Genomic DNA, 15,000 nt, shown 5'->3' with positions numbered 1-15,000 from the left:
TGTATATATATACATATATATATATATATATATATATATATATATATATATATATATATATATATATATATATATATATATGTCTGTGTGTGTGTGTGTGTGTGTGTGTGTGTGTATGTGTAATCATCATCTCCTCCTACGCCTCTTGATGCAAAGGCCCTCGGTTAGATTTCGTCAGTCATATCTATCTTGAGCTCTTAATTCAATACCTCTCCATTCATTATCTACTACTTCACGCTTCATAGTCCTCAGCCATGTAGGCTTGAGTCTTCCAAGTATTCTACTGCCTTGTGGAGCCCAGCTGAGCGTTTGGTGAACTAATCTCTCTTGGGGAGTGCAATGAGCATGACAAAATCATGTCTATCGGCCCGTCATCATGATCTCATTCACACATGGCACTCGAGTAATCTCTTTTATAGTTTCATTTCTAATACTGTCTTGTAATTTAACCCCGAATATCCTTCTGAGGGCTCTGTTCTCAAATCCTCTAAATCTGTTTAATTGTCATACCATGACATATGTCCATACAGTAACACCAATATGTGATTTCAGGGGATTTGATTTACAAATATTACCTAACCTAAATATTGTCTGATTTACTTTTTTTTCAATATTTCACTAAAGTCTAAAAAGACCCTGTATGGGAGATCATAGTTCATAAATGCTTAAATGATTCTACTTCATTAATCCTTTCTCCTTCCAATGATATTTCATCTTTCATTGCATACTCAGTTCTCATCACCTGTCTTCCTTTTATTTATCTTCAGCCCAACCTCATGTTATATTTCATACATTTTGGTAAGCAAGCATTGCAAAATCCTTTGGTGTTCTGCTAACACGGAGAGCATTATCAGCATACTCTAGGTCTGCTAAATTCCTATCCCCAACCCAGTCAAATCCTTCTACACCATCTGTGACTGTTCTACGCATTATAAAATCCATAAGGAGGATAAACAAAATAGGTGGCAACCCATTCTCTTGAAGTACGCCGCTATGCACTGGAAATTCATTTGATAAGACGCTATTAACATTAAATTTGTACTTGCTATGCTCATGAACAGACTTACTCAATTTACATATTTAAGGGGAATTCTATAATAACGCAGAACTCTCCACAAAATTTTCTGGTGCACACTATCAAAGGTGGCCGCGGGGGCATATAAAAATTAGAATAGCGCCAACGTTATCCCTGCGTGTCGTAAGAGGCGACTAAAAGGGACGGGACGAGGGGGCTGGGAACCCCCTCTCCTGTATAAAATTCCTGCGAGACATCGACAAGGAGATGGAGCTGGGGGGAGAGTCACTGCTCCACGCACTCTAGTTTTGGGGTGTTTGAATGTGCGTGGATGTAGTGCGATAGAGAGTAAAAGATGTGAGAAGGAGGGATGTATTGGCCTTGTGTGAGACAAAGATGAAAGGAAAAGGTGAAGTGATGTTTGGTGAAATGTCTGGTAGAGTGTCTGGGATTGAAAGGGGAAGAGCGAGAGAGGGTGTGGCGTTATTGCTGAGTGAATGGATGACAGGTTAAGTAGTGGAATGGAAGGAGATATCATCTAGGTTAATGTGGGTAAGGGTTAGGTTGGGTAGGGAATGTTGGGCGTTTGTCAGTGCGCATGGGCCAGGTAGTGAGAAAAGTGAAGAAGAGCGGAATGAGTTCTGGAATGAATTAACTAGGTGTGTAGAAGGACTGGGTAGAAGGAATTATGTAGTTGTTATGGGTGACTTAAATGCTAGAGTGGGCGCTGGAGAGGTAGAAGGTGTTATTGGGAAGTATGGCGTACCAGGTGTAAATGTGAGTGGTGAGAGAATGGTAGACATGTGTGTTGAACAAGAGATGGTAATAAGTGCTAGCTTCTTTAAAAAAAAATATAAAAATAAGTATACATGGGTAAGAGTGGCAAATGGAAGAGTAGTAGAAAGGGCATTAATGGATTATGTGTTGATAACTAAAAGAATGTTTGGAAGATTGAAAGACGTGCACGTGTTTAGGGGTATGGCTAACAGTATGTCTGATCATTTTTTGGTGGAAGGAAAATTAGTTGTAGCAAAAGAGTGGGGGAATAGAGTAGGTGGATGTAAAAGGGAGGTAGTGAGGATTGAAGAGCTAATAAAACCGGGGGTAAGAAGTAAATATCAGGAAAGGTTGAAAATGGCATATGACGAGGTGAGAGTAAGAGTAACTGGTAATTTGGAGGAGTGGAAGTTAGTAAAAGAAAATTTTGTTGGGATTGCAAGTGATGTATGTGGCAAGAAGGTTGTTGGAGGTAGCATGAGGAAGGGCAGTGAATGGTGGAATGAAGGAGTGAAGGTAAAAGTGGAAGAGAAAAAGAGGGCTTTTGAAGAATGGCTGCAGAGTAATAGTATAGAGAAGTATGAAAAATATAGAGAGAAAAATGTGGAAGTAAAGCGCAAGGTACGTGAGGCAAAGAGGGCAGCTGACCTGAGGTGGTTTCAGGGATTGGGTCAGTCATATGAAGAGAATAAGAAGAAGTTTTGGAAAGAAGTGAAGAGAGTAAGGAAGGCTGGCGCAAGAATTGAAGAGACAGTGAAAGATGGAAATGGAAGGTTGTTAAAAGGAGAGGAGGCAAGGAAAAGGTGGGCGGAATATTTTGAAAGTTTGCTGAATGTTGAGGATAATAGGGAGGCAGATATAATTGCTGTTCCAGGTGTTGAGGTGCCAGTGATGGGAGATGAGAATGAGAGAGAGATTACAATAGATGAAGTGAGGAGAGCACTAGATGAAACGAGAGTAGGAAAAGCATCTGGTATGGATGGTGTTAAAGCTGAGATGTTGAAGGAAGGGGGTGTGACTGTACTTGAATGGTTGGTGAGATTGTTTAATATGTGTTTTGTGTTGTCAATGGTACCAGTAGATTGGGTTTGTGCATGTATTGTACCACTATATAAGGGTAAGGGAGTTGTGCATGAGTGTTGTAATTCAAGAGGTATTAGTTTGTTGAGTGTAGTTGGAAAAGTGTATGGTAGAGTATTGATTAATAGGATTAAGGATAAAACAGAGAATGCAATCTTGGAAGTAGAGGTTGGTTTTAGAAGAGGTAGGGGTTGTATGAATCAGATTTTTACAGTTAGGCAGATATGCGAGAAATATTTAGCAAAAGGTAAGGAGATGTATGTTGCGTTTATGGATCTGGAGAAAGCATATGATAGAGTTGATAGGGAAGCAATGTGGAATGTGATGAGGTTATATGGAGTTGGTGGAAGGTTGTTGCAAGCAGTGAAAAATTTCTACAAAGGTAGTAAAGCATGTGTTAGAATAGGAAATGAGGTGAGTGATTGGTTTCCGGTGAGAGTGGGGCTGAGACAGGGATGTGTGATGTCGCCGTGGTTGTTTAACTTGTATGTTGATGGAGTGGTGAGAGAGGTGAATGCTCGAGTGCTTGGACGAGGATTAAAACTGGTAGACGAGAATGACCATGAATGGGAGGTAAATCAGTTGTTGTTTGCAGATAATACTGTACTGGTTGCAGACACAGAAGAGAAGCTTGACCGACTAGTGACAGAATTTGGAAGGGTGTGTGAGAGAAGGAAGTTGAGAGTTAATGTGGGTAAGAGTAAGGTTATGAGATGTACGAGAAGGGAAGGTGGTGCAAGGTTGAATGTCATGTTGAATGGAGAGTTACTTGAGGAGGTGGATCAGTTTAAGTACTTGGGGTCTATTGTTGCAGCAAATGGTGGAGTGGAAGCAGATGTACGTCAGAGAGTGAATGAAGGTTGCAAAGTGTTGGGGGCAGTTAAGGGAGTAGTAAAAAATAGAGGGTTGGGGATGAATGTAAAGAGAGTTCTATATGAGAAAGTGATTGTACCAACTGTGATGTATGGATCGGAGTTGTGGGGAATGGAAGTGATGGAGAGACAGAAATTGAATGTGTTTGAGATGAAGTGTCTAAGGAGTATGGCTGGTGTATCTCGAGTAGATAGGGTTAGGAACGAACTGGTGAGGGAGAGAACGGGTCTAAGAAATGAGTTAGCGGCTAGAGTGGATATGAATGTGTTGAGGTGGTTTGGCCATGTTGAGAGAATGGAAAATGGTTGTCTGCTAAAGAAGGTGATGAATGCAAGAGTTGATGGGAGAAGTACAAGAGGAAGGCCTAGGTTTGGGTGGATGGATGGTGTGAAGAAAGCTCTGGGTGATAGGAGGATAGATGTGAGAGAGGCAAGAGAGCGTGCTAGAAATAGGAATGAATGGCGAGCGATTGTGACGCAGTTCCAGTAGGCCCTGCTGATTCCTCCGGTGCCTTAGATGACCGCAGAGGTAGCAGTAGTAGGGGAGTCAGCATTATGAAGCTTCATCTGTGGTGGAAATGTGGGACGTTGGGCTGTGGCACCCTAGCAGTACCAGCTGAACTCGGTTGAGTCCCTGATTAGGCTGAAGGAACATAGAGAGTAGAGGTCCCCTTTTTGTTTTGTTTCATTGTTGGTGTCGGCTACCCCCCAAAATTGGGGGAAGTGCCTTGGTATATGGATGGATGGACACTATCAAAGGCTATTTCATAGTCCACAAATGCCATCAAAAGGGGATTTCTATATTCTATGCATTGCTGCACAAAATGTCTCCAAATGAAAATTTGGTCAGTGCAACTTCTATTTTTTCGAAAGCCTGCTTGTTCATATCTCACCTTTTCACCAATCTTACTGTCCAGTCTCTTTAGAATAAGCATACTATATTTTTCCATAACTACTGACGTACGTATTATGCCTACATAATTATTGCAATTAGTCAGGTCTCCATTTTTTTTTTATTTCACCAACACTCCTAACTCCCATTCATCAGGTTTTCCCTCTTCATGCCTTATTCTACAAAATAATCTTGTAAGTATTCTGGGGGTCGCTTCATTTTTGGCCAGTGTTATCTCGGCAGTTATTCCATCATATCGTAGGGCTTTCCGTGTCTTTAGTTTTTTGAGGATCTCTTCGACTTCAAGCACACTGAATTTATTCATGGGCACATCAAGGTCTACACAGCTTCAGCTATATCAATAAAATTATTCCCTTCATATCTCTTATTCATAACCTCACTAAAGTGTTCCATCCAAGGTTGTTTATCTTCATCTTCTGTTGTTATAACAGAGCCATCTCTCTTTTAGATGGGTATTTGCTTCTTCTTCTTTGCCCAAGTCGAAATCTCATTAATAATTCTATGAGCAATTCTTATACCTTAGCCAGTTCCTGAATTCATTGCATAGTCAGCCTCATCTGCTTTACTGTCTTAAAATTCTCTTCAGTCATTCCTGGCTTTTCTTTTGACCTCACTATCAAAACTGGAATAATTAGCATGCCCTACCTTGTAGTTTTTATTACTTCATCGAGAACACCCAACAATCAATTTCTGTTTTTGTCTTCTTTTTATAGTATCCCAAATATCAATTGATATCCATAGGTTTCTCCTTGAAACTGCGTGTCCCAAGACTTCACTACCAACTGACTGACATATTTTCTTAATATCACATCTTTCCTTATTAATTGTCTGCTCCTCATCTCTTACGGACTATCAAGCTGAAACGCGACTCCTACATTCAATTGCAAATGTTTCTCTGTGTTCTTCTTCTAAAAGCTTGTTTGTATATATATATATATATATATATATATATATATATATATATATATATATATATATATATATATATATATATATGTATATATATATGAATATATATATATATATATATATATATATATATGAATATATATATATATATATATATATATATATATATAAATGAATATATATATATATATAAATATATATATATATATATATATATATATATATATATATATATATATATATATATATATATATACACACGCTCGCTCTCCCCCTCCCACGGGTAGGGGAGAGAGAGTAGTCATACCATGGTGTTAAGGGAGTCCATGTGCGTTTGTGTGTATAACCAAATATCCAGTAGTCATATTTTTTTTACGGATTGCATACACCAGCATATAAAACTCATTGCCAATGTTCTTGAGTATAGCTGCATTTGTTGTGGATGGAACGAGGGTGAGATGTAGAACGATTTCCTTTGAAGGTTACAAACAATACTTTATTCAGTTTTAGTGTATGCCTCCTCTTAAAAATGACAGCTGAATATTTAGATAGATACGCAGACACACGCACCGGCACGCATAGATTCACCCTTTCCTAACCAGAACACGCTATTTTGGGGTAATTAGTTGTAGATTGTAATTTTTAAAATTAATGGTTGCCTATCAGCGTGACATGATATATGCTGTATATATATATATATATATATATATATATATATATATATATATATATATATATATATATATATATATATATATATATATATATATACATATATATATATATATATATATATATATATATATATATATATATATATATATATATATATATATGATAAATTTTGCACATTTTTACGTGTTTTTCATATTCAAAATAAGCCATATATATTTTGATATATTAATGTCTGGATTCTCTTAACGACCTCGGGATCAGAGCCCCAGGCGAAATCTCACAAAGACAAGAGCTTGGCTCCGGCCGGGAATCGAACCCTGGTCGGCAAGCTTATATAGACAGTGACTAACCCATTCGGCCACGAAGGAAGATAAAAGTCAATGACAATTCTACTGTCCTTATACCTGTCGAATTCAGGTATTTTGTACTTAGAATTGAAATCAACCCATCTTCACCATCGTAGCTAATTGGTAGTTTGTTACTTGGCATTCAATTAATGATAAATTTTGCACATTTTTACGTGTTTTTCATATTCAAATAAGCCATATATATATATATATATATATATATATATATATATATATATATATATATATATATACATACATATATATATATATATATATATATATATATATATATATATATATGTGTGTGTGTGTGTGTGTGTGTCGCCAGGCAATTACTCTTTATTTTATAAGGGAGATGTCTTAAGATATATCGAACCTATATATTTCCTTTTCAGATTAGGTTTAATTCTGATTCAGATCCTCTTTCATCTGACTCTTCAGTCACAAGACAGCCTTGCAGTCTGGGGTCCTTTTGCTAATTACTTCGCATGCAAAGTCATCCGAACCACTACTATGTCAAAATCTGTCTGCTAGGGAAAGAAAGCAAAGAATGCCAGAAAGGCTTTTCTCTCCCTCTCTCTCTCTCTCTCTCTCTCTCTCTCTCTCTCTCTCTCTCTCTCTCTCTCTCTCTCTCTCTCTCTCTCTCTCTCTCTCGATGCTCTGAAGGCAGATCGGTATTCAATTGACGCAGTATTACAATGCATTGATTTTTCATCCAAGATATAAATTTGTAACGAAGAAAAGAAAGAGTCAGGTTTATGTCTAGTCATTATGAAATATATCAAGATAAAAACATTTCTCTCGGGGATGGAGAGAAATAATATAAAAGGTTTGTCGTCAGGGGATAATATATTAGTATTTACTTTTCTCATTTATTATTATTATTATTATTATTATTATTATTATTATTATTTATTAGTAGTAGTAGTAGTAGTAGTAGTAGTAGTAGTAGTATCATTTATTTCATTATCATTAATTATTATTATTATTATTATTATTATTATTATTATTATTATTATTATTATCAAAAGCTATAAGGCCCCAATCTAATATATATATATATATATATATATATATATATATATATATATATATATATATATATATATATATATATATATACATATATATATATATATATATATATATATATATATTCTTTACAATGTTTGTATTATCATCAGTATCATTTACTCGTGTAAATTCATAGCAAATTTATAAGAGTAATTTCGATATGATTCATTCTTTAATTTTGACCCAAACGAAAAAAATATACAATTTATTTTTAAATGAGTAATCAGTAAAGTTCCATAACAGAATTGTACTGAATAACATTAATGGTTTATGTCTTGAATTGAGATATTCTGAAATTTAAAGAAGACCCCCGAAACAGTTTAACTAAATATAGTAATTAATTATATTAATGATGCAATAATTCACATACATGATATGTTGGTGTTGGAATCTATAATAGTAAATGTCTCAAGGGAATCTTTGTCGATAAAGTCAAACTATCTTTTGTGAACTATTATTTGTTTAACTGTTGTGCATTAGAGTATATCTTTAGATTTTGCGTTTGTTTATTCATCAAAAGTAGTCATCCCTCACAGGACTTGATTGGGTATATGTAAAATATATTCTTTATTCAGTAAATTCAGTAAGAAGTGATTTGTCAACTTTCATTACATCCTTATAACTGTTTATATTTTTTTTTAACAAATAAAAAGGACCCACATTGGGGATCAATGCTTATTGGACAATTTTTTTTTTTTATTCAATTAGGAAATGGAATTTACACTTGAATTATATATACAATTAAAAAAATGGAATATATTTCAAATAGAAAAACAAATATCAATTTTCTTATTTTAGAGAGCCAATAACTATTTAATATATTCTGATTGATGAGTTAATATAATGTGAGGGTTTTGCCAGCCCACTGGAAACGTCCATGTCTTGCCATCTGCTGGACTGGGGTTTGGGCCCTGGTGAAGCTTGATTATTTCTATCAGTATCTTTAGATGAGGTGTTTGGGGAAGCGTATAGGTCTACCTTTAAAGTCATCAGCAGCCTTTGTCTGACCCTTTGTGTCCTAATTTGTGTGGATAATGTTTGGGCGCTGATCATATGTATACTGATTTTTAAGTCTCTTGGCCATTCCCAATGTCTCTTCAAACTCTTATGGTTGAATAACTGGACTTGATACTCATGTGAAAAATAGAAAAAAAAATAAATAAACGATTCCCTGCTCTTCGAAGAGCTTTTAGGTTTTAGGATGTAGAAAAAATATTTGTCCTTCAATACTGTTCTGGATTTGAATTACATATTTTATAATTATATTTAATCTATATTCTCTAATTATCTTAGATCTACCACTTTTACCCTGGGACACCCTTTCCCCAAAAAACAAAGGATTAATTTAAGTAATTATGTAAAAATAAATAAAAAACCTTCTACCGTATATCGACAGCTGAAAACAAAGGCCAATAAGAAGTTAAGTTTTTTATTTCTGTATTATTTTGCTCTGAAAATCAAGCGTGGAGAGAAAAAGAAACACTCGAACGACTAGAATATAAATTTTTCTTTTCATTCTCTTCCCAATCATTATCTCTTTCCAAGTAAACTCAAAGATAGTTTTTGAACTTTTACTATTCTCAGTAAAGCCCCTTTTCAATTGTTCTCATCAATATTGAAATTCTATAACCGAAGGATTATAAGTCTTTCATTGGAAAGGGTCGATGAAAAAAAAAAAAAAAAAAAAAAAAAAAAAAAAAAAAAAAAAAAAATTTCTCTGTTACCGGCACTTCAGTCACCAATATTTCAGAAGCATTAAGAGAGGGATAAACTTACAATAGCGCCCATGTGGAAGGTAATCATATAATGATTACATTTAAATCAGATTTTTAATAATATGTTAAATAATTATGCTCTTGGGTAGGGTCCAATTAATATGTACGTCATTATTATTATTATTATTATTACTATCCAAGCCACAACCCTAGTTGGAAAAGCAAGATGCTATAAGCCCAGGGGCTCCAATAGGGAAAAATAACCCAGTGAGGAAAGGAAATAAGGAAATAAATAAATGAAGAGAACAAATTAACAATAAATCATTCTAAAAAAAGTAACAACGTCAAAACAGATATGTCATAATATATATAAACTATTAACAACGTCAAAAACAAATATGTCATATGTAAACTATAAAAGGACTCATGTCCGCCTGGTCAACAAAAAAGCATTTGCTCCAACTTTGAACTTTTGAAGTTCTACTGATTCAACTACCCGATTAGGAAGATCATTCCACAACTTGGTAACAGCAGGAATAAAACCAATATGTCAGAATTTTAATGTGATTAGTAAATGTTTCAGGTTTGAGTATGACAGTAGTAACATGATGATAACAGGGTGAAAATTTTAGATTATAAAATCTCAATAGGTAAAGAAAGAGAATTATAAGAATAATGACAATATTAATGATTGCTTTGAATATATGCAGGCATTGTTTGAGTGTATTAGAAATACTCTTAAACTCTCAATCAAGACTTAATATACGAATGCCAATGATGACAGTGACACTAATAATGGAAGCAGTAACATCGAAAAGGATATTGATGTTTTCATTCATGCACATAAAGTGAACGTTTGAAGTGGTAAGCCCACTTCCCAAATGCTTAAACGTATATAAGAAAAAATTCTATACTATCTCGTTTATTTCCTCTCTCTCTCTCTCTCTCTCTCTCTCTCTCTCTCTCTCTCTCGCTCGCTCGCTCTCTCTCTCTCTCTCTCTCTCTCTCTCTCTCTCTCTCTCTCTCTCTCTCTCTCTCTCTCTGTAGGATGTACTTAGTTTATTTTAGGATTATTCATGTTTTTTTTTATGAATACAAAAAAATTACTCAATGAAACCCGATAAAACTGATATATATATATATATATATATATATATATATATATATTTATATATATATATATATATATATATATATATATATATATATATATATATATATATATGAGAGAATCACGCATTTGATTTTCATATCTCCTATTTTCCATAAATTCAGTAATGCATCACATACTTGTAAGTCAAAGAGAGAGAGAGAGAGAGAGAGAGAGAGAGAGAGAGAGAGAGAGAGAGAGAGAGAGAGAGAGAGAGAGAGAGAGAAGCGGTTGTTTCCTATATGGTCAAAGAGTTAATTTCAAAGGCCATTCATTATCGATATTTCTATTCCGGGGTCACAAAATCTCTTCTCTTGATTGATGCAACCAAAAGGTATATCAAATTATTACTACTCTATGGTTGTGTTATTAATAATTATTATATTTCACTCCATAGGAGTTTTGTTTTTTCCTTATTTTTCCTCTGCACCTGACAAATCATCAAATGGATTCATCTCAGTTATTTATGGACCAAATGACCTGAAATTTTTCACAAAGGTCGCGCGCGCTAATGCATAAGTGCGTTGTAATTTTCCTTTTTCATACATGTCTATGTATGTTCAATTAGTTAATTTTGGCCTTTTTGTTAATTTTCAGACCAAAAAAAAAAAAAAAAAAAAAACATACATTCTGGGCTCCTGTTTCCTTACACACCAAAATTACCTAAAATTTCGTGAGAAAGTACCATGGATAAATGTTTACAGGATGTAAGTCACGTGTTTTGTAGCTAAACCATCTCCATCTACCACTCACCATGATCTCATCCACATATAGCACTCGAGTAATCTCTCTTATATTTTCATTTCTAATCCTGCCCTGTCATTTAATTCCTAATATTCTTTTAAGGCTTTTATTTTCAATTCTGCTAAAGCCGTTGGATATCGTTTCCTTGTCATAATACGACTTATGTCCATAGGGTAACACATATCTCGCTAAACTGATATATAACCTGACTTTTATATGTAATTTCAGACAATTACATTTCCAAATTTTAATTAAACTAGCCATTATTATTATTATTATTATTATTATTATTATTATTATTATTATTATTATTATTATTATTATTATTATTATTGATATCACTAGCCAACCTAAAAACCTAGTTGGAAAAACGATATGCTATAAGCCCAAGGGCTCCAACAGGGAAAAAAAAAGCCCAGTGAGGAAAGGAAACAAGGAAATAAACAGAACGATATAAGAAGTAATGAATATTTTTAATAAAATATTTAAAAAACATTAAAAATTTTAAAGCAGAATATTTATATATAACTATAAAGAGACTTACGTCATCCTGGTCAACATATAAACATTTGCTATAACTAAACTTTTGAAGTTTTACTGATTCAACTACCCGAGTCGGAAGATCATTCCACAATTTGGTCACAGCTGGAATAAATTTTTTAGAATACTGTATAGTATTGAGCTTCATGCTAGAGAAGCCCTAACTATTAGAATTAACGTCATGCCTAGTATATATATATATATATATATATATATATATATATATATATATATATATATATATATATATATATATATATATATATATATATATATATATATTTCCGAAAAAGCCACTTTGGAAGTAGGGTGATGTTGTGATGCTAAATTAATTGGGGACAATTTTCTGGAAAAGATCAATATGGGCCAGTCCATTTTTGTATGGGGAGGGAGGTGGAGGGAAATAGGTTTTATTTGGTTGGTAATTGTAGCTTTTCAAGTTATTTACGAAACCTTATAATCTTCAATAAATATTCTGAAGTGATATATTTTCTTATGTTGAGATCTTATTTAGGTTTCTGTGTTAAAATATTGTGTGAAAATTGGATATACATCTGAAATTATGTAAAAATTTATTATTATATTATGAAAATATGCGTCTATATGCAACCTTTATAAATTATATATATATATATATATATATATATATATATATATATATATATATATAAATATATATATATATATATATATATATATATATATATACATATATATATATATATTTATATATATATAAATATATACATATATATATATATATATACATATATATATATATATGTATATATATATATATATATATATATATATATGAATATTATATATATATATATATATATATATATATATATATATATAAATATATATATATATATAAATATATACATATATATATATATATATATATATATATATATATATATACATATATAAATATATATAAATACATATATATATATATATATATATATATATATATATATATATATATATATTAATATATATAAATATATATATATATATATATATATATATATATATATATATATATATATATATATATATATATATATGCAGTATATTCAAATAAGCCATATATTCTTTACACATTCATGTCTACATTCTCTTACCAACCTCGGGATTAGAGCTCCAGGCGGAATCACTTTTGACAGGCCGGGAATCGAACCTGGTCCAAGATACGTATTTCAACAGTTACATACCCCTTGGCTACGGAGAAACATAAAAGTCAATGAGAATTCTTCTGTACTTATACCTGTCGAATCTAGGTTTATTGTAATTAGAATTGAAATCAACCTATTTTCACCCGTGTAGTTAATAATTAGTATGTTTGTGACTTGGCATTCGATTAATGATAAGTTTTGCATATTTAGACATGTTTTTTTTTTCATATTCAAATAAGCCATATATTATTGATACATTAATGTCTGGATACTCTTACCGACTCGGGATCAAAGCCCCAGGCGAAATGACTGAGAGAAAATACCTTTTGACCGGCGGGGAATCGAACCCTGGTCCAAGACACTTGTATCAACAGTGTCATACCACTTGGGCACAAAGAAAGATAAAGTCAATGACAATTTTTCTGTACTTATAAGTGTCGAGTTTAGTTTTTTGTACTTATGGTTCGATTCCCGGCTATTGTCTTTGAGGGGTTCCGCCTTGGGGCTGTGATCCTAAGGTCTATAAGAGAATCCAGACATTCATGTATTAAAATATATGGCCTTTTTGAGTGTATGTGTGTGTGTGTGTGCGAGTGTTTGCGGTAGTATGATTCCATATTTGAATGCATAATATAGACCTATTCTCATTAAGAGTCTCACTAAGTGTAACTAATCTATATCTACTACTGCTTTCTGACTGAATTCAATTATACTAGGAGTGAGATTAACTAATTTAGTCTTAAAATGTAAAAGTTATATAAAACGTACCTAGAGAGATTTAAGAAAATCATACGTCACATATTTCAAAATGGTCACAAGAATTTTTCCTTTCCATCAACATTTCTCATGAAAACTTTGTTTCAAGATTTGACAAATGTCTACGTTTTATAGCGAAAGTTCACGACCACACCTTTCTCTGGAAAATTCGAACTGTTGCCAAACCAAATGATATTTTATGTAGAATTTTCCTTTCGTTTTATCTTAGCCCTGGACTCGGAAGATTAGGCATAATTTTCCAAAACGGCAACATTTTATGGTTTACTATTTTTCAGATGAAAATAATTATATGATTTTATGCTAGAAAGTCTTCTCTCTCTCTCTCTCTCTCTCTCTCTCTCTCTCTCTCTCTCTCTCTCTCTCTCTCTCTCTCTCTCTCTCTCTCTCTCTCTCTCATACACACAAAATTGCCCCAGGCCTACAGTTTTCTTAGATTTTGATAAATATGTGTAAATTAAAAGAAGGAAAAGGATGTGATAGAAAGCTTTTGGTAACGATATGAGACTAAGAGATTTAAAATACCCCTTTCTTTAAGAAAAAAGTATTCAATCAGATTCTCCTAACAGTATTGGTATATGTATCAGAAACTTGGAGTCTTACTAAAACCTTAAACATAAGTTACTTACAAGTCAAAGTGATAGGGAAAAGATAATGATGGGGGTACCACTGATAGATAAAATAAAAAGCAATATGGATACGAGAGCAAACCAGAAGAGAGGATATTCTAATATTATATAGGAAAAGGAAATGGACCTTTGCAAGACATAAAATGAGGATGACAGATAATAGATGGACATTAAGAATAAAAGAATGGGGCACTAGAGATTGCAAAAGAGGCTGAGGAATGAAGAGAAGATGGGGAACTGGCGAGATAAGAAAATTTTCGGATATACACTATCCTAAAAGGACCATAAACAGACACGTGTGTAAGGACATATCTGAACCATTTGTAATGCAGTGGACAAGCAACGTCTGTTGATGATGATGATGATGGATATTGCTTAAGATGGATTTCTTCAAAACATGAAACAACAGTCTTTGATGGAATGATGGGGACTTGGAATATCAGTCTAAGATGTTGCTATTCTACAACATACGTGAGCTCCCTTGTCTTCATTAAAGAAATATCTCTTATTAGTCGATTATTTTAGTCAACTAATCCCATATTGATTGTAGTAGCCTATTGGAAACATCCTTGTCTGGCGATCTCCTGTAAAGGAGTTCC

Source organism: Palaemon carinicauda, chromosome 29 (genome assembly GCF_036898095.1).
Source record: "Palaemon carinicauda isolate YSFRI2023 chromosome 29, ASM3689809v2, whole genome shotgun sequence".
In the NCBI taxonomy this organism is placed as follows: Eukaryota; Metazoa; Arthropoda; class Malacostraca; order Decapoda; family Palaemonidae; genus Palaemon; species Palaemon carinicauda.
Note: the sequence above shows the minus strand (reverse complement) of the source record.